The sequence below is a fragment of the Gouania willdenowi genome, chromosome 9, assembly GCF_900634775.1.
Source record: "Gouania willdenowi chromosome 9, fGouWil2.1, whole genome shotgun sequence".
NCBI classification, from domain to species: Eukaryota; Metazoa; Chordata; class Actinopteri; order Blenniiformes; family Gobiesocidae; genus Gouania; species Gouania willdenowi.
The window spans coordinates 18,746,829-18,766,076 of record NC_041052.1 but is presented as its reverse complement, the minus strand read 5'-3'; the positions used below and the strand labels follow the sequence as shown (position 1 = coordinate 18,766,076).

Sequence of the window (19,248 nt, the reverse complement as noted above, 5' to 3'; positions counted from 1 at the left end):
CATATTTATTGTGTTAATTTCTGTTATTGTATGGTAACCTATGGAACTGGGAAATTGAAAAGTAAATTGGGGAGAAAAAGAGGGATTGAGGTGGAGCAGAGTAGGGAGAGAGGAAAATTGACTATTTGATGCTCACCCAAAGCGACAGAGGAGCGAGGGCTTCAGGCTTTGTCTTTCCGGCTGACCGCGATACAGAATCCTTTATGACAGGTCCTACAAGATATTGAGTAACTAAGTAAATCAGACCTAATGTGGTGTGGTAATTACAGCGTAAGCATATGGAACACTATTTACAGTTTTTCGTCAACTATATTTTTAAAGTGACAACACCGAGACTATGACTAATTAAAAAACTACTTGTAAACAAAAACTATATATAAATATATTATTTTTGTTGACTAATAAAAACAAAACTATTGGTATTGCCTGTAAGTGATCCAATAGGAAGTAAGCTGATTGTAAGATGGCTCGCGTGGACTTACGCATTGATCACATCAAATCTGTGTATATTCAAAAATTAGTACCGTCCAAAATCAGGCCAATAAAAGGTAATTCAATCATTTAAAAAAAAAAAATGCATGTTATTTAGATTTAGATCACATTAAAATCTTAATGTAATTTAGTTGACTGAAACTCCTAGGACTATAACTAAAATTCTCCTGATGACTAAATTTTGACTAAAACTAAGTTGCATTTTAGTCAAAAGACTTTGATATAAACCAATTCATTTCCACACACCGACCCATTATTAAAGTGTAGAGATTTTGCGTCGTTGATTCTCGTAACCTTCTTGTTGCAAAGTGCAACATTTGTTTTTAACTGCTGGTTTATGTGTGTTTATCCACATTAGTCGTAGTATACAAAGACGAGGCGCAGGTGTGCCACTGTGTTGTTTGAGGCTAATTGTTTGGGTCAGTGTGGGAGTGTGGGGACGAATTTCTTCCGTGTCCCACCAACAAGGCTCTTGGTAACTGAGCCTGCAAAGTGTAGAATGGCCCGACTACAGGGCCACACAGCAGGCTTGAACAACACTTATTCTACTGGCCAAACTGTCAGCCAGAACAACTTCATTGTGCTCGAAATTGAAGTTGAAAGCAAAGCAGAAACTAAGCAGGGAGGGGGCTTGGGAAGGAAAGGGGGAAAGGAGGTGAGGTTTAGAGAGGGTGAGTGAGAGAGGGGAAAGAGGGGTTCCCTGGGAAAGTAGGGAACTGAAAAAGGGGGAGCATGAGAAAAAAAATACAGTGTTGGAGGTGAATAGGGCTAGGCAGTGAGCGTTCATTTGAGTGAGGAGAATTCCCATGGATCCTACATGAAAAACAGGCGGCCAAGTGCAAGGCAGCTGCCCTTAAAGGGAAATTATTGAATTGTGTTCCAACACCAGGGAAAGAATTCTTCCATTCTGACTGTCTGCATTGTTCCAATGTCTTATTATAGTATTTAAACAACATCCATTTTTTTAAGATAATGAAACAAGTGCTGAATTCAGTCATGTTTTTTTTTTTTAATTATTTTTTCATACAAATGTGCACCTTTTGTGTTTTCTGGCATCCATTATTCCCTTGTGTTGCATTTCTCAATCCGTCTCTTTACGCTGGATCGTATATTTGAGGAATGTCTCCAGTCTTTGTCATAAATAACTTTCACACATATGGGTACCTGCAAGCATTTAGAGGTCCCTTCCATTTAGAATTTACCTGCCTTTCCCCTCTCCCCTGGAGGGAGTTTAGAGCAGTGATTTGTATGGTACATGAGAGAAGCCCTAAAAGAGTAGAGTAAAAAGGCTCCAACTCTGATACAGGTTACTATTTTCCTATTATTTTCTCTTTCCTTATCCTGGTAGTGAGTTAAAACTCACCCCAGTGCCCTCTGTAACTACTACAATGGAAAAAAGAAGTCTACTCAGTCATGTTGGGGTTAGGCAGATGAAGAATTTGTGATTCTGTGTGGGCAAAAGGTTTGTGCGTGTCTGAGGTTTATTTTTATGTGTGCGTGCCTTGTTTAAATCCTGAGATGTACACTCCCCCACACACACACACACACACGCACACGCACACACACACACACGCACACACACACACACACTCCTGTTTGATCCAAAGCTAGCCCTGCAACTCCCAGAGACTCAACAAAAGGCGTCCTCTATCCATTGTATGAGCCGTGTGTTTCCCAGGAGAGCTCGGGCTCAGAGAGAGAAGGGCCCCAGATCACTTTCTCCTGAGATGGATGTTTATTCACTCTATGGTCCAGTAGAAAACCCTTTAAAGGCCTGGCCTGAGCATTTTGACGTGCATGACACATAGTTTTCAAAAAGAGAAGAGGAGGGTGTGAGAATAAGGGGGGGATGGAGTAGGTGTGTTGACAGATGAACAGACATGTTAGACAGACAGCTGGAGAACATGCCCATCTGCGGAGGTGATCTCAGTGGATCCAAATGAAAAAGAATATTCAGGCCTTTTTATTTGCACCTTGTCTTTACACGAGTCAGCTTTCTTGTCTACCTTGTTCATGAATGTAGATGTACCCTGTGGGTGGGGAGGGACTTCTTCCCTGATCTTGACAAGCCCTCCCATCCCTGACTGCATACTAATTTCATCAGACCTACTGAGCCAATGCAAAACAAATAAAAACTGTCAGCGCCGCTGTTCGTTTCTAAAGCGGGAGCCTTAGCAGGTTAGCAGATAGGAGCTGTCTTCTGTTGCCATGTGAATAATCTGACAGTTCGCTTTAGAAAGACTGAAATATGAGGGACGCTTTTTAACTGGCTTGATGGAATCTTTAAGAATCTGCTCATGCAATTTGAAAATTAAATAAAAACATTTTAGGAAAGGGAAAAAGGGCTTTACTCACAGGTCATGAGTCAATTCAAAGTCAATCAGATCTTTCAGTTTGAACCTGGATGAAAACACGCCTGAGGCTTTTTGTTTTTTCTGTTATGACTTTAAAAGTTCATATACATTGTAACTGTCATCAGAAAATGTTGTGGCACATATATCTTTAATCACTTGTAAACTATTGTTTGTGACAATATCAAACAGCTTTCTAAGAGATTGAGAGCAGGTACTGTATATAGGGCTGCCCAATGATGGCAACAGAGCAGCTGAAGATCTGCGTCTAAAACAAACATGGTCGGCCGATACCATCTAATCTGTTGAACACCATTATCGTCTAAGATATCGCTCTACTCCACTCCATACCCACATGAACCCACCCGCCAAACCAGACTTACTCTCACTCGTCTCCCTTTGAGGGGAAAAGCTTGTGTGTCGTGGCTGGGAGTGAATGTAAGCTATTGTTATGGTGTAACTGGACTCTACAGCAGGTTGTTTGATCCTGTTTTGGGCCTGAAAAGCTTTTTCTTACTTGAACTGACACATCAGCTGAGAGGGTCAGGCAACAGTCTGTTTGAGAAAGGTTCTTTATTTTCCTGCTTCCTTCTTTTTGTATGAACACTCCTTTGGAGTAGATTTCTCTCCAAGTTTAACTTTTAGTCCGTGATTTTAATCACAGGCACAGGGAACACTTGTATTGGATTACGCTAGGAAAACACTTTTTATCTAACATAATATAGTATAAAAGTATAAAAACAAGATATTTGTAAAATTCTTAAATCACAAAAACGACTCAAATGACTCATTACCTGATTGTGGACCCTTAATTTCTTACCTTATATGAGAATATACAGTAAGTACATGTACAAAGCTGCGGAACAGTCAGTTGTTTTTGAGGCACTGGTGCTTTTGTTACTTTCTGACATTATACTCCCAACCTAGAATAGTTTTTATTTTTTTGCATCCAGTGAGGAGAACATGCCTGAAAATAGTCAGGTCCCATTAAACTGGCTCTTTGTGTGTTAGCTTTCTTCTTCATTACATATGAAGAGTATAGGAGAGTGGTTGGTAATGTTGCTCAGTGTTTTTTAAAGAAAGATTTGAGCATTCACATCTGCACATCTCTGCCTTTGAAATTTTTCATTTCTAAATTGCGTGAGAACATTTTTCTTCCATTTGCATATGAATAATTGACAGTTCAAATTAGCCTCCCAATCAGAGAGATTTGTTTTTATCAGCACTTGTGCAGTCAGTGAATGATGCCATACAGGAGAACATGAAAGCAAGGCAGAATAGAAATGGGAGGGGCAATGTCATAAAAGATTAACCCTTTTATTTCCTCTCAACAGACTAGAGAATTCAATACCCTTTTTTATTTTTATTTTTTGAAAATATAAATAGAGATACAGTAAAACTACCTTTTAAAGAACGTCAATGTTATTTTTTTCAGTAAATCATTCTTGGTGGAGAAATCCATACCTTTATGATCAACATTTTACCTGTGATTGGTTCTGTGTTACGCTCACTTTGACACATCGAGATCCACCGCAGCGGTATTGAGCTCAGGCCACGAGAGTGCTATTAAGAACATGTGCGTGGATCTGTTGAGAAATCACATTGAGGGTTAGCCCACATTAGGACGTTTAAACAAGTGCAATGGTAAATTATTGATAATGGCTGATGAAAAGGATGAGTTCTGAATAAAACTCCAGGCTTAACCACAACTGCCCTGGGGCTAAATTCAACCTATTCCTCAAACCCCCAAACACCTCTACCACCACACGCACAAACACAGGCTATTTTGCCATCATGTAGACTACTTGTTTAGTTTCTAGGTCAAACTCCGGTTTTTAAACTTGTTCTACCTGCTTTGCGTTTCAAATCAGGTGCATTGTAGCTGAGCGGGAGTAAAGGCTGCAAGACTGTAAGAGAATAGAGTTACTGTGGAAAGGTATAGTTTTCAGGTCAGCCCATCTTAAAAGCATGGAGCCTTTTTTTAATGTTGAGTCTGTTTTCAGGGAGAACAGGCGACAGGGATCCCGCTTGGGGGGGGAAGGGGTAGAGAATGTGGGTTGAGGGATTGGGGGAGGAGAAAAAACTCGGTGCCAGTTCCTCTGAAGCACTCAGCATCCCCCCACTTATGGGATGTTGAAGTCATCTGAGTATATCCATGACAACCTTGCAGTAACACGCTACGGCAACATAGCAACGTAAAGTTGACGACGGTGTGCTTATGTGTGTGGGGGGGTGCATGTGTTCATACGTTCGTATTTATCTGCTCAACGAGATATGTATATATCTGACTGCAACTAAAGCGTGTTTGGTCAAACATGTACCTCTGACCTCTCACTCCATGTTCATTTTAGCTTTTGCTTTATAAGTTTGTGACTATAGGCTTTTTTTTGCAGTTTGACACAGCTGTCAGTGAACAAATCTTTCTACTAATGGTCTATTTCATCATTTCAGCCTATTTACACTTTCTCAGACACAGATAGTTGGACCGTCTCATCAATTCACTCAGGTTAAAAAGTACTCTCTATCTAAAAAATGAATAGGCCTCCATAAAAGTTGTCTTACCTCCACATAAGGTTCAAATGATACCATGTGTTATTGTCAGTAATGCTCAGAAAGATGAGGTGACACAATGAAACGCTGATTAACTCTGTGTATGTGTGTGTGCGTGCGTGTGTTTGTCACTATAAAACAGTGTTTTTTGCGTGATACAGATTGTACATTTTTTTTGACTCCTCGTCCTCACATAAAGAGACGATTGCACACATAGGAAGAGTCAAACTAAGATCCAATTGCAGTGTATTTTTTAATCTTGACTGCGTCTGCATTAGCTCCAGGGTTAAAGGGCTGAATTGTGAATCAAGTAAATAATTCACAATAGCTGAAACTCTTTCGATGTAAACTCAGAACAAATGGGGGAGGGAGACTAAAGAGACTTCACTGGGGTGGCACATGTGGTGCTGTCCATTTATTTTTGCTCTTTTGTTTTAACTAAACAAAGAGGGACAGATATGTAAAGCAAAATGATGAATTCCAGCCAGAAAGTAATCTCAATTTCAGATAAAGTATGACTCAGCACACTATTTTGTCAAATGTGTTAACTCGTGCATCCCTGTCCCTTGCCTGCTCTGAACATTTTGCCCATTTCTGTTTTCAGGTTGAACTCATCACCAGATGGGCCGCTTACACAGTCGATGTAACAAATGCACTGTGGGAGGAGAGAGGATGTTCCTCTGATCTCAGAGGTGAGTAAGTGCTCTGATTTTGGAGCCTTTCTGTTACTGCTCTCTTGTGTGATGGCCTGTATTTATTACAAGTTTCCTATTTTGGATCAGCAGCTTTTGCCGTCTTTTTTCTCAGAGAATTACACATTACAGTATCTAGAACACATTTTGAGTGACATTGATTTTCTGATTGAAGGAGATGGAGAGAGAAATGCTGTGCTAATGAAATCATCTGACCCACATCCTTCAGTGCTATCCATTCCTCCAAAGACACAGACAGGGCGTTTATACAGGTAAACCATGCTTGGTCCCTGAAGTGAGAGAAGGGTTGTTGTTTTTTTTTTTTCTGAAGGAAGAGGAACATCCATTATTTACCATACTATGGTTGCTAGACACTTAGGAGATAATGCAGTGCTTCAAGCATACAAAACATAGAGCCTCCTTGGTGCTGGCAAGGCCATTGCTGTGTGTTTGAACATGCCTCTCTCCATCTATACTGACAGATGAAAAAGAATATGTCTCCCTGAGGTTCAGAAGCATGGACAGAGATAGAAGGAGAAAGATGGAGAGGCTGAAAGTGAATGGATGGGATATGTGTATGTGTCAAGTCTTTGTGCGTGTTCGCTGTTCATGTCTGTGCATTTTGGTTCATGTTTTTTGAATGCAGTCTCAGGCTTTGGATTACATTGCGTTGTTAGATATTTGGAAAACTACCAAGTTGGTGAAATAGTCTTACTTCGTAACTTGGAGCATTAGTTTTCCACTCTTGGAGGACGGCAGAATTGGACCATTGTCTACTGGGAGTAGTTAGCAGTTGGAGACAAAGGCGTACGACTTCTCAACCCTGATATCAGACTTAGGGCAACACCAGACACGGTTTTCTGCTTTTGTCAATTTCCTGAGGGACATTTTGACATAAAATCCTTTTTTGTGGATGAGGGGAGATCACAACCAAAAAATTCAAGTTTTGTTTCTGCATAACTGCACACTGGGGTGAAGGGCACAGCAAGCCTCATGCCTGCAGAATTTGTAAGAGGAAATCTAAAATAATCTCTCTCCCATAATCTTTTAGAGGCACTTCTGTCACATACATTAGATCAGGGTTGTTCAGAGTAAACAAATTAACACAAAAAGTAAAAATTGGCAAACCATTAAAAATATATCTTCTCTATTAGACTTACATGTCAAATATAAGAACTTACTGTAAATAAAACAAACCATTCCAACAAAGTATTACAGACTTATCATTAGTAAAGTAAACCAAGAAAAAACACCAGAGTAAATCAATCCAGTGATTGTTATAGAAGAGGTAAACAAGAAAACCACTCGCTCATCGTCTTTTCTTAATACCAAATCAATGAATTGTAAGATTAAAATTTAAAAAAGGGAGAAAAAAGACATTTGTATGTTTTATTTAGAATCAACATCCAACTGACAGATTTTACATAGTTTCGGAGCATATTTCAGACAAAAATGCATGATTACATAATTGAAAGAAAATGTTTGAGCGTTCAAGGTTCTTTATTTGTTGTTTCAGTGTACTTTCATACATGTTGGCTTTGACCCACTGCTATTGATAAAGGTACTGCAAACACTCTGTTGGTGGGCTGTAGTTGTCCTGATCCTGATCCTGATCCCTTTCTCTTTTGGAGTTTGGCCAGGTATGGCTGTCAATAGTAATGTTACTGTTTGCCAATTCTGAATCATTTTGTTCTGTCAGCCAAATCTGAAAAAAGTTTGTTGGAGGTGGAAAACTGGCCAAAACCAAACTGTTGTTACTTCTTAGAAAAATAGATACATAACGGAGAGATTTTCACATTCCTGTTAAAGTGAAACTTGTTGATGATGGATGAACTCCTGTTGGAGTCATTGTAAAACGGGTCACCGTCACACTTTCCTTTTTTTGGAAAAAGACAAAAACGACACCAAGTGTTGAAAACTTTACCTGTGCCGGTCTGTCATCTTTATTGTCTCAGATGACCACAGCTGTTCAGCACAGCCTCGATACATTCACAGGAGGCCTCGGTATACCTCCCATGCTTGTCAACGAGCTTTATACTTTCAAGGAAATGTAATATCATAATGTCTTTTTGGAAGGAGGGAGTGTCACCTATGGCAGGGGTAATGGAGGAAGGGCTGGAGGTGCAGGTAACACAGGCTAGTTTACAGGGGATCTGATACGGTCGTTCCCCAGATCCTGCAGAGCTCCGGCCTTCTCCATGAGAGAATAATAAGCAGCTGTAACCCTGAGACACTCCCAGGCCTGTGTCCTCAGCTACAAAAACCTTCACTGGGCGTCTTATCAGGTTCTAAGGATATCATGTAAGACAATACATGTGAGAAGTGCAATGGGAACAATGGGAGGAAAGTGCAGAGTGGTATGAGGGGGACTAATGTCAACGGATATTGCTGAGGTCTTTGTCACTCCCAAGTACACTGGGAACTCCTTTCAGTCGAAGTACACTCTTTGGAATGTGATGAAATTTTACAAGTACTGTTGCTTAACGTTTGAGTATAAGGTGTGTGTTATTTGTAGTTAGTTTTCGGTCACAATATAAAACATTTCACTTGTGTTACGCTGTGTATGGTATTTTTAGAGGACATGCAGTGAGAAGTGTCTTTTTGTATATGTTTGCACGCCAAACTTTTTTTTATTGCAATGATCTAAATCCTGTCTTTTGTTTTTTCAGGTGAACCAGCGCTCCTGATCAAAGGGCGATGATTCTAAATGTCAGCGTGACTGGGAGAGGGAGAAGATTCATGAGTCTAATGCACGTCTTCGATTCTCCACACAAACACTGCACAGCACCTGAACCAGCCACTCTGCTATTTATCCCTCTATTCCTCACCACTATTTTCAAAAGCTGTTGACCAAGCTGACAATCTCCCCACAATGACCTGAAAACTGTTTATCTTTTTTTTCCACAACCCCCACTGTGACTTTGTTCCAGCAGAATTCAATGTATTTTTTATTTTTTTTTTAATATACCTTTGTATGGAAGATGACGTTCAAAGAAATTGTGAAAAAATATTCCATGCACTAAAAGTTGCTTTTATTTCATGTAAATGATTGAGTGTAACAAGTACATTTTTTGACAGCTAAATAAAGGCTCCCTTCTCTTTCAGTGATGCTCTAAATGCGAGTTATTTCTTCTTTCCCGTGCAGCACTGTGGTACTCCAGGTAGAGAACAATGCACTTGACATAATTGGGTCCTCTTTGGTTATGAAAAGAGCATGCGTGCTGATAAGAGTTGGCAGTTTGATCAAAGCGCCACACTTCCTGATCAAAACCATACACCTGGCTCAGTTGTAGCATATCCAGACAAACTTGTGAAATATGGGGAAAAACAAATTTTCGACAGCGCTAAGACGCCTCCCTGTTTAAATTCTGTTTCATTTTTTCAGCAGGTGCTATTTCGGTGAACCTCTCAGTGTCTGTCGGATGACATGGAACTGCGTGTGAAACAATTGCAAACAATAAAAAATGCAGTTTTCTGTAACTCTCTTGTGTTTTGTAAAGAAACACAAGCATGACGTCAGATCGGAAACAACGTTTTACTCAGTGGATTTAAATATGAGAATGATATCATCCTTACTTTGCTTTTTATTTCTATTCATTCATATTTATACGCTTTTAATGTTCCATTATTTTTGGCTTAATCATATTAATCCCCCTCCTTTACATTCATTCTCACTCTGCCATCTTTATTTCCTTTCATGCCTGCCATCATTCTCTGCTTTTTTGTCCTGCGGCCATCTCTCAGACTCATCTGTCCCTTCTTGTTCTCCCCTTCTCCTCACCCTCAGCCTGGTTTTTCATCCCTCTCCACCTGAATATATCTCCTGCTCATATGCCAGATCACAGTCTCTCTTTTTCCGCTTGCCCTGTCATCACATTTTTCACACAGCCCCATCTTTTAATTGGGCCTGTATCATCATGTCATATCATGTAGAATATCTGATCACAGCAAGGAGTTGAAAGATGGCCCTTACGTTTTCCACACAAAGACGGACTCACACACAGGCGTGCACACCTCAGTGGTCATATAAGACAGAATTTGAAACCGGTGGCAGTGTCTGTGTACGTTTTTTTGTAGCCCATGTTTTGCCACACATTGTCAGTGTGATGGCTACAGTGTGACAGGTGAGGTGGTGTGTACTCCAGGAGTGTCCGATAATGTTTGTGTCAACTGCTGGTGGCTTTTGTCATGAGACAAAGGATGCCCTGGAGCTAGTTGTGTCACATTCACAAATAAGTTGCAAAAATAAAGCAAAAAAAAAAAAAAACTCAACCAATAGTGTCTGAACAAAAAAAAAAGAGTGTCTCGGGAGTTTTAAAATAGCTCAAACCTGTCTGAGCATCAATTGCTGTGGTAGAAAAAAAAAAAAAGCTGATGTGGGCTTTTGAGACACCTCCGCTACAAGCAGGAAATGTACATATCTGTACAAAATCCAAACAAACAAAAAGCTTAAATAATTATTTTGTCTTTCTTTCAGGTAATTTTCTTCACTTATTACATTTATAAAATTAAAAATAATCAGGATAGAATAGAAATGTTTTTGGTGTCATAATTTGGCAGCAGCTTATGGGTGGGGAATCATCTCTTGTATCTGGCAACAATAAAAGTGATAACTCTAGTGGATATAACAGTATAATACAATATATCATAATAAAACATTTAATCAAAGTGTGCAATCAATGCATGGTGTGTTGTGTAGAGCTCATATCACGCCTAATTTTAAAACACATTTCAGAAAGTTAAAAATAAAAGCTCTTCCGGTTCTTTTTTGTCTTTTGGAGGCAAATGGTTGAACAAAAAATTCTAAAAATGTAATAAATATTTAAAAATATCAGAAGATCTCAGCAGCACTAGTTGGTACTTTAAGTATGTGGTAATTCTGACTTAAAGGAAATTAGATTTTAGTTTTATTGTAAAACTCTTTCTTGCACAAAGATAGTAGTTGAATAAAACGACTTCTGTATAGATATTTACTGTCAATTCTCAATCAAATTCCATCTCTGGATGTTCCATTCTTTCACACTAAGGGACAAATACCCAACTGATCACACACTGATATTATTATTACTGCTACCCCTGCAAGGCACTCACTTAGTGCTGTATAGAAGTGCAAACAAGCATCCCTTTAAGATGATTAACACTGTACTCCTAGACCCTATGCTACGAATCTAGATAATTATATCCTGGATTAATCTTCGTTAGCGCACTTCAACTAACCAAACATTCCCTGTCAGAGAGAAGCTGTCTTACGACAGTCGATCACAACACGCTAACTTAAGCCAAGTGTTTTCAGCCTCTGTATATGCGCGTTCACATGAAAAGCTTGAATCGTCTGACCAATAAAACTGGCAGAGCGAGCGTCTTCACAGGAGGAACAACTTATGATGCGAAATAAAAATCATGAATTTATATCCATGACTACAGCGAAGAGCAGCAGTAGTGCTCCGCACCAGAAGGCGGAGCTTGTATACTCGCTCAGATCTGATCCACTTCATAACTTGGTCCCAATCGGTGTTGCTTAAGTTTCAAATTATGAATAATTAACATCCATAATTCAAGCCAAAAACAACACTGTTGTTACAGAAAAGGCTGGAAGCTGCTGACACTGTTAATGAGTAAAAACGTGATATTATTCTTCATATCAATCCATTGGATGGGATATCCCATTCATTGGATTAATATCATAAATATATGTGACGCTTTTACGCATTCACAGAGTTGGCAATTCGCATTCACAGAGTCAGCTGATGAAGCCTGTGTCTCGATCCGTATGCGCGAACGAGTGAAGTCAAATATTAATTAATTCACTGCATTAATATCCTAGCCAGAGCAAAACTTGCTCTCGACCAGGCTAGCCATTCAGCATAAGTTACCATGGTGATTTAGCTCCGTAAGATATTAGCGAGCTTCGTAGTCCAGCACACACTGATTAAATCCTTTAAGTTGGCGCGATAAGAGGTCATCTATATTCGTAACATACCGCCCTAATGTAGCTGTGACTTAATACAACAAAGAGTAAAACTTCTTCTAACAAGCAACTAACCCTGACAAAAAAAAAATGTAATAAAAAGAGTAAAAGAATAAAAAATCTTTTTCACCTATAGATGTTTTTCTCTTTCTGTGAACATGACCTTGGCAACTTCTGGAGTTAAAGAAATGTGATGCAACTTTTTTCTTACTACTTTCCTTTGTCTGCCTCCTGCATTTTTCCAACAGATGGCCCAGTATTTCTCTTTTATCTACAGATAGCAGGAGTTTGTGTTATCTTACTTTGTTTGGGAGGAATTCACAAGTACGACTCACCTCCTGATCCTTACAGACCACAAGATGAAGAACTCTATAAGTATGAAAACTTCACAGCAAAAATTATGAGGTCCTACTCAAACTAACTTTGTACAGTGTGAGGAGAATTCATTGGAGAATTAACCAACCACACCTGCCCCAAAGTGATGATTTCTTATGAACTGATCTCAGGGGAAGATATTAAACAACCACTTGTTCAAAGTCGCAAATGAGTTGGAAAAAAGTTTGCTGAAGGAGATTTGATTACTGAAGTATGTAAATGTTAAATCCAAGTTCTCTGAATCTGTTACGTGAGGAAAAAACCCACCATGTCACAAAGAAAACACTGAGAAAAATGCTTTTTGGTTGCAATTCTACTTGGTTTTAATGAAAGAACCAAAGAGACAATCACAGTACAAGTCAGCTGATTGTCTGAAAAAGAATACACATGGGACATCTTTTACACTTGAAAAAGTGGGCGTTGATGTAAATCATCAACTAACAAAAACAAAAAGATTTTACCTTCTATATAAATCCATATACAATATAATTTTCAGTTTTGCAAACATCTTAACATTGCTTTGATAAACAAATATAGTTTGACAGCCTGGGGTTTTACTGTATAACTAACCAATAAAACTAATGGTAGCTTTTTATTTCAATAATATCATTTTGTGGTTTCGTTTGTACCTTTTTCATATGGTCAAAGAAGTATATTCATGTTTCAATGCACTCAACTGAAACTGGTTCTATCTTTACAAATGTAGTGTTTAGTGTTGAATTTTGTCCAAAAGGGAGAAGTAAGTAATAAGTGTAGTAGGTAGGTAGTAATCAATGCCACATGTGACAGCAATTAATCTCATACCTCTGTCACAATGTATTTGCATTGATCAGAAAAAGCAGTAAAAGTAGTTTCGATATGCACTAATTTGGTTAGTTAGTTGTGGCAACATTGTTGCTAGGTAAGGGTTGGTGAATACAGGCACACAGACAGGTTACTGGTTTATGTCTTTTAGGCAGTGGCTATCCGTACGGTTATTGTATCAATATACCGACATTCTATCCGTACGCAGCACCCCTATTTCGCCACTTTAGGTCACGTGATACAGTAGGTCAGTCATTGGCCACTTTAGGTCACGTGACTAAGACTAAACCTAGCCTTAACCCTAATTGTTGCAATATTGGGTTGTAACCTAAACCTAAACCTAAGACTCTATGTACGTGTACTTTGGTAACCGTACTAATAACACCGGGGGTTGTCCGTACGGCAACCGTACAAATATACCCTTTCTATCTTTTATTGTCCATTGTGCATTGCAGAACTTTCTTATTCCAGCACCTCATAGAAGATTTAAAATGAAAGTGTAATTAATCACAATGCACTACACATGTGATCAATTACCCGCAACGTCCCTCCCTGAATTATCTCCCCTGGTTTTCGCCGCCTGCTAACAAATATCAGATTGATTCACTGTGCTGTTTCCCAAAACATGTTCCAGAACTTTAGTTTTGAAATGAACCCACAAAGAAATAATGGAATGAATGATCAAAGGGACAAAAAAGTGAAATAAATGTGAATATTCAGCACAGCTTATTTTTCCCACATTAAAAGCTTTAAAAGTTACCAGCAGTGAATCTTTTTATTAAAAGATATACATATTAGATCTATAGAAGGGCAACTTTCTTTAAAAGTCCGTGTCGTCGAGTCAGGAATAGAAACAACAACCCCATCAACCGGGAGATATGGTGGCTGCCATTTTGCTCACTTCAGACACTTGTAGTGACGTTGTATCGTTGCAGTTAGCTGTGCCGGTGCCTGGACCATCACACACACTTCTCTAGTGGATTTTCCTTTCTAAATTGCATCAACGTCCTCTCAGACTCACTCCCCGGTAAGTCCACTCTCTCTCCCACTCTCTTGTCTCATATGTAAACAGTGCAGCTGACTGCCGGCTGTGGTTGCTCTGATGTGCAACAAGAGCTCACACTAACAGCTTCACGCACATGTAATTCCAACTCCTATTGTTGTGTCCATGGTAGTAAATTCAAGGATATTACATGAAAGGTTGAGAAAAGCAAGACAAAAACCTATATAAAGAAGCAAATCAGAGAATTCATGTGGGACATATTGTAAAGCAGCAATTCTCAACTGGTAGGTCGGGACCCAAAAGTGGGTCGCGGACCTGTACTGGGTGGGTCACGGACAGCTGGTCAAAAATAAATAAGTACTTAATGTCTCTCATGTTGAACTTGTCTTTTATTTTTTTCTTTTCGAAAGAGACTTTTCTATTGACAGGCATGCTGTGAAATGCATGTTGCACAGGAAAATTTATAGGTTTATGTTTTAGAAAAAGGATCAGGGTTCCTACAACTTCAATCAAATAAAATTCAAGACTTTTTAAGACTTTTTAATGCCATTTGAATTTAATTGTAAGACCATCTTCACAGTAAACACAATTAGGGGGAAAAAGCGCCACATCAATTACATAGGGTTAGGGTCACTTTTTTCCAGTGTCTAGTGCAGATATGCAACTGACGGCCCCCCAAAGTAAACACGCAAAAATACACAAAATGACAGTAAAATACACACACAAAAAAAACAGACTTAAATAATCGAAATCACTCCAAAAACACATAAGATGAAAAGCCATTAGGAAAAATCTTAATTTTTTTTTTAAAAAAAAGAATGTTACCATTTATTTTGAAATGTGAGACTAATTACAATCATAAATTCATACTTATGTGTTAAAATTTAAGACTTTTGAAACATTGATTTAAGACATTTTATTGACAATAAATGCCTTATTTTTAGATTCATTAATTTAATGCCTTTTAAGACTTTTTAAAGATCCGCAGGAACTCTGAAGATTGTACATGTGTGTTTTCGACAGCTATTTTTGAAAAAATAAGTTTGGTTGGTTGAGTTCTAAAAAAAAAAGAAAAAAAAGTAGGCCGTGATTTAATGATCGTGCCAAAATGTGGGTCCCAGGGTGAGACCAGTTGAGAACCCCTGATGTAAACACTACACTGGAATCAAAAACATCCATCCAAACATGGCTGCCTTTCATGGTTTGTATTTTAAAATCCAATTCTGTGCCATAGAAGTATTTTAAATGTGTTTATTTTTAATAGATGTTCACAAATGTTGTTTATTAGTATTAAACACATTCTATGTTTTATACATTTCAACTATTGGTAAACTTTAAGTTTTATATCATAATTTTTTTCTGAACATCTCCTTCAGAAACTGTACAGAGGAATGAATCGGGCCTTGTATGATAGCTGTAATAATGCAGAGTATATAGTACCTAAGGAACATTAGGCCTAGGCTGCCTCCGAAGAGTCTTCTTTATGTCATTGTGAGTACGCACAGATGAGTGGGTCCCTTTAAATGTTGTCACCGCAAGGAATTGTGGGGCAGCATTATCTTGTCTTCCTTTGGTAAAGAATGATCAGTGTTTCCTAGACTAAAGGAGGTTAAAAAGGAAGCATTGAGCCTGCTTTCCTTAGCTTTAGTAGAATTGGAACGTTCCTTATGATGGCCGCCACTTAACCACTACCGAGGGTTAAGGAAAAGTTGATAGGAGAGGAGATAGGAGGGACTATACGGGAGGATCACCAGCACATCACAGGACTTCCACAGATGGGCCATAATCTACAACCAACCTCCACCAGAACTGCATATAACACTCAGGGAGAACTTGTAAACTTTGCATTGAAAGCATGGGGCCAGTACACAAACCATCACACCACCAAAATAATATTAAAAGAAGATTATTCTGTATTGCTTTAACTCGTTAACAAGGAAAGGCTAATGCAAATGTATGCTGTTATATGCTAAAAACACTAGTTCACCTTTATCTGCTTTTCTCTCTCAATGAATATCTCTCAGAAGAACTTGGAACACTTGATATTGGGATGCGGAGTGAAAAACTGCAGAAATCTTTGATACGTGAACCTATATTTGTTTCTGTCTCCTGCATCACAAGGATCAAGAGACCAAAATAGATGAACAGCCTTCACTTTATTCTTCTCTTGCTTTCTCACTCCTTCTCTTCTCTCTTTTCTCCAACCTCTGACCCATGTCATTCCATGCTTCTTATCAATACAACTTCATTTCCTCCCTGCTATTTGTACTCTCCTCTCTGATTGGTTTATTGATATGTAACATTGATGTTTATTACAGGCCAAAATGAGCCGCAGTCTCGAAAGCGGTGGGTTGAGATTCCTTATGTGGGTCAATAAGAAACAGACATTCCTGCTGATTTGCTTTAGGGGAATTCACAGTTGCTGTAGCTTATACCTTAGAGAAATAGCCTATATGTCAAGCTGCCATATGTGCCGCGAATGGAAAAACAACAGATATGAGAGATGGAAAGATCTCAGGAAGCATCCCAAATTTTCAATATTGCTTTGATAGAATAGCTTTTTTATAGTTCCCTCATTCCGTGCACTCACCTACAACTTGTTGGGTAACGTCAATGTGATTTTAGAGTGTAAGTACAATACATAAATAAATATGCCCTATAGCATTCTAGGCCAATACGAGTCACTTCAATCAAAGCCATTTCAAAACTGAAATTATTGTTTACAGAATTCACGTGATGATTGTGAATTTAATTTTAGAATATAAGAAGTTGACCTGCTGGTTTGTCACGAGGACTAAGGGTAGTAAACCGATGCAGTGATCCTCACTGCTCCACTCTCACCCTCCTCTGGGGCTTGCTGTGTTTTCCTTTCATGTGCTCCCTGCCTGCTAGTTGATTTGAACAAGGAGTATTCTTCTTCTTCTGTCTTTTAATTATACCATGCCCTGTAGCAACACCCTCCACCCTTCACATCTACCAAGACAAAAGCTAAAAGACTAGGAGGACTTTATTTGAATTTGGCAACTAATGGCTGTGTTTGTGCTCCTGTGGTGATTCTCTGTGTGGGTATTATGAAGTCTGATGTGATGGTTGGTTGGGCTCAGCAGAAGCTATTTTGTTTTATGATCAAATGTTTCATATTTTATTTGTATAAATGGCAAGAAACAGTCATCTACCATCATTTAATCATTAACCGTTACCACAAAATGACCCAAACCAATGATGATCCTATTGTTTCTTATCATACACTGAAGTAAGGAACATGTAATGATGATATTTGGAAAGGTGTATTTTAGTTTTGCTGGTGTTTGTATTCCTAAAGAATGACTGGTGTAAATGAAGGTGAAAAGTGAAATCATGGGAAGATGGGAATGTCGGTTTCCTTTGCCACATTCTTATGTTGTTACCAAACACTGAATATTTGTTGAACAACACGTCGGAAAACCAGGGTTTGATGATGATGCCTTTTTTCTCCTTTTTGGGAATACCTGAAAAATATGACAACATTTTTATCTGATACACTCACAGATACCTTTTTTGCCCTTTAACAACTCTCATCTTGACTGTGTGTTTTTAAAGGTATTTGCAACATAAGTGCATCAAAAAGGATCATCACAACAGTATGGGATAGTGTTAATATCAAGGTACACAATACAATTCTTAAGGCTGATATCCGGAGTTTCTAAGAAATCTATGTTTATGTATAATTCTTTTGAAATGCGAAAAAATACCTAACTAGTCTTTTACTATGGTCTACTGCCAGTGGTCATTAATATACATTAATGTATATAAGTCCCGCCTTCGTCCTATAGACCCCTATACAAATGGAAACGATTGCCGACTGTGCCCAGCCAATAGGCTTCAACTTCCTGTTTTTGAGACTGTCAATCAAAGTGAATGTGGAACTGTGCACGGAAACAAAGCCGCGCGTCACAACAGCAAACAGGTAAATATGATTTTGGCTCTTACCTGACCCATAGACCTATACCAATGTGACCCAATGCAACCTTGTTATGTTCTGCGATGCGAGTACAGAAAAGTAGAGGCATGGCTTCTGGTAGATTGGGAGAGGCAATGGGAGGAATTGGCGCTGTTGAGGGCGGGACATTGAGACGTTTCTCAAAAACTCTGGATATCAGCTTTAAGGCCAGTTTTGGTGCAATATGCTTTAACATTTTAAAAGTAGCTGTTACAGAGCAGTGAATGAAACACTGTGAATGGAAGTGTTTAAAAGGCAAACATGCCAGCACAGCCAATGTGTTCAATGAAAAGTAATTATGTGGGAAAGTAAGAAAGGAGAGTGTGGTATTTTATATTACTTTGAAATTCTCAGTCAGTTTTGTCATGTGTCAATTTATTTTTTTTTTTTTATTTGATGCATTTTAATTTAGAACAAAATAATCTTCATTGATTCCATGCTTCAACAATTTGTAGGTGTAGGTAAAAGGAACCCATTTGTGTTTCACAAATGAAGTAACTGGCTTTACCTTATACTAAAGAATAGGGAAAATGAGAATTCAAACCAAAAACTTAGGTGAGCTTTTGCTTCGATGTGTATCACGATCACCAGATGTCGAACCCAAAGTGTCCTCTAACAAGAATGCAAAGAAGAAAAAAACTATTCCCTCCATCATTCTCCCACACTTTAATTCTTCCATCTCTCCACCAGGTCAAGTTCTCCCATTGAAAAGGGTGACACAGAGGCTGAAACTATGCAACCACAAAAGCAGCCAGTCTAGACAAAGCTCTGCGTCCTGACCCCGGTTGGACCCTCTCCCCCTAGGGGCTTTTAACACCTTTGTTTCCTAGTTGATTTCCTGTCATAGCAGCACCACAACGAACTTGAGACAGCCATGAATAATTTGAAACTTACACTGCAAGCATATGTTAAATCACAGTTAAACAGTGTTTATAGTTATTGGATCTTCTGGATAAAAATAACATAAAATGATTGTATTATTGATTAACATGATTATTAATAATAATAATAATAATAATAATAATAATAATAAT

At 38.6% G+C, this 19,248-nt stretch overlaps 1 long non-coding RNA gene across 2 annotated transcripts in view; it reads left to right on the top strand.

Moving 5' to 3' along the window:
* Positions 1-9,189, top strand: part of LOC114470227 (uncharacterized) — a 40,959-nt gene extending 31,770 nt beyond the window's left edge. For both annotated transcript variants that reach the window (XR_003674848.1, XR_003674847.1), the window contains exons 3-4: positions 5,998-6,085; positions 8,755-9,189. This is a non-coding gene — a long non-coding RNA (uncharacterized LOC114470227). The remainder of the gene's footprint in view (positions 1-5,997; positions 6,086-8,754) is intronic.
* The last annotated feature ends 10,059 nt before the right edge of the window (positions 9,190-19,248 follow it).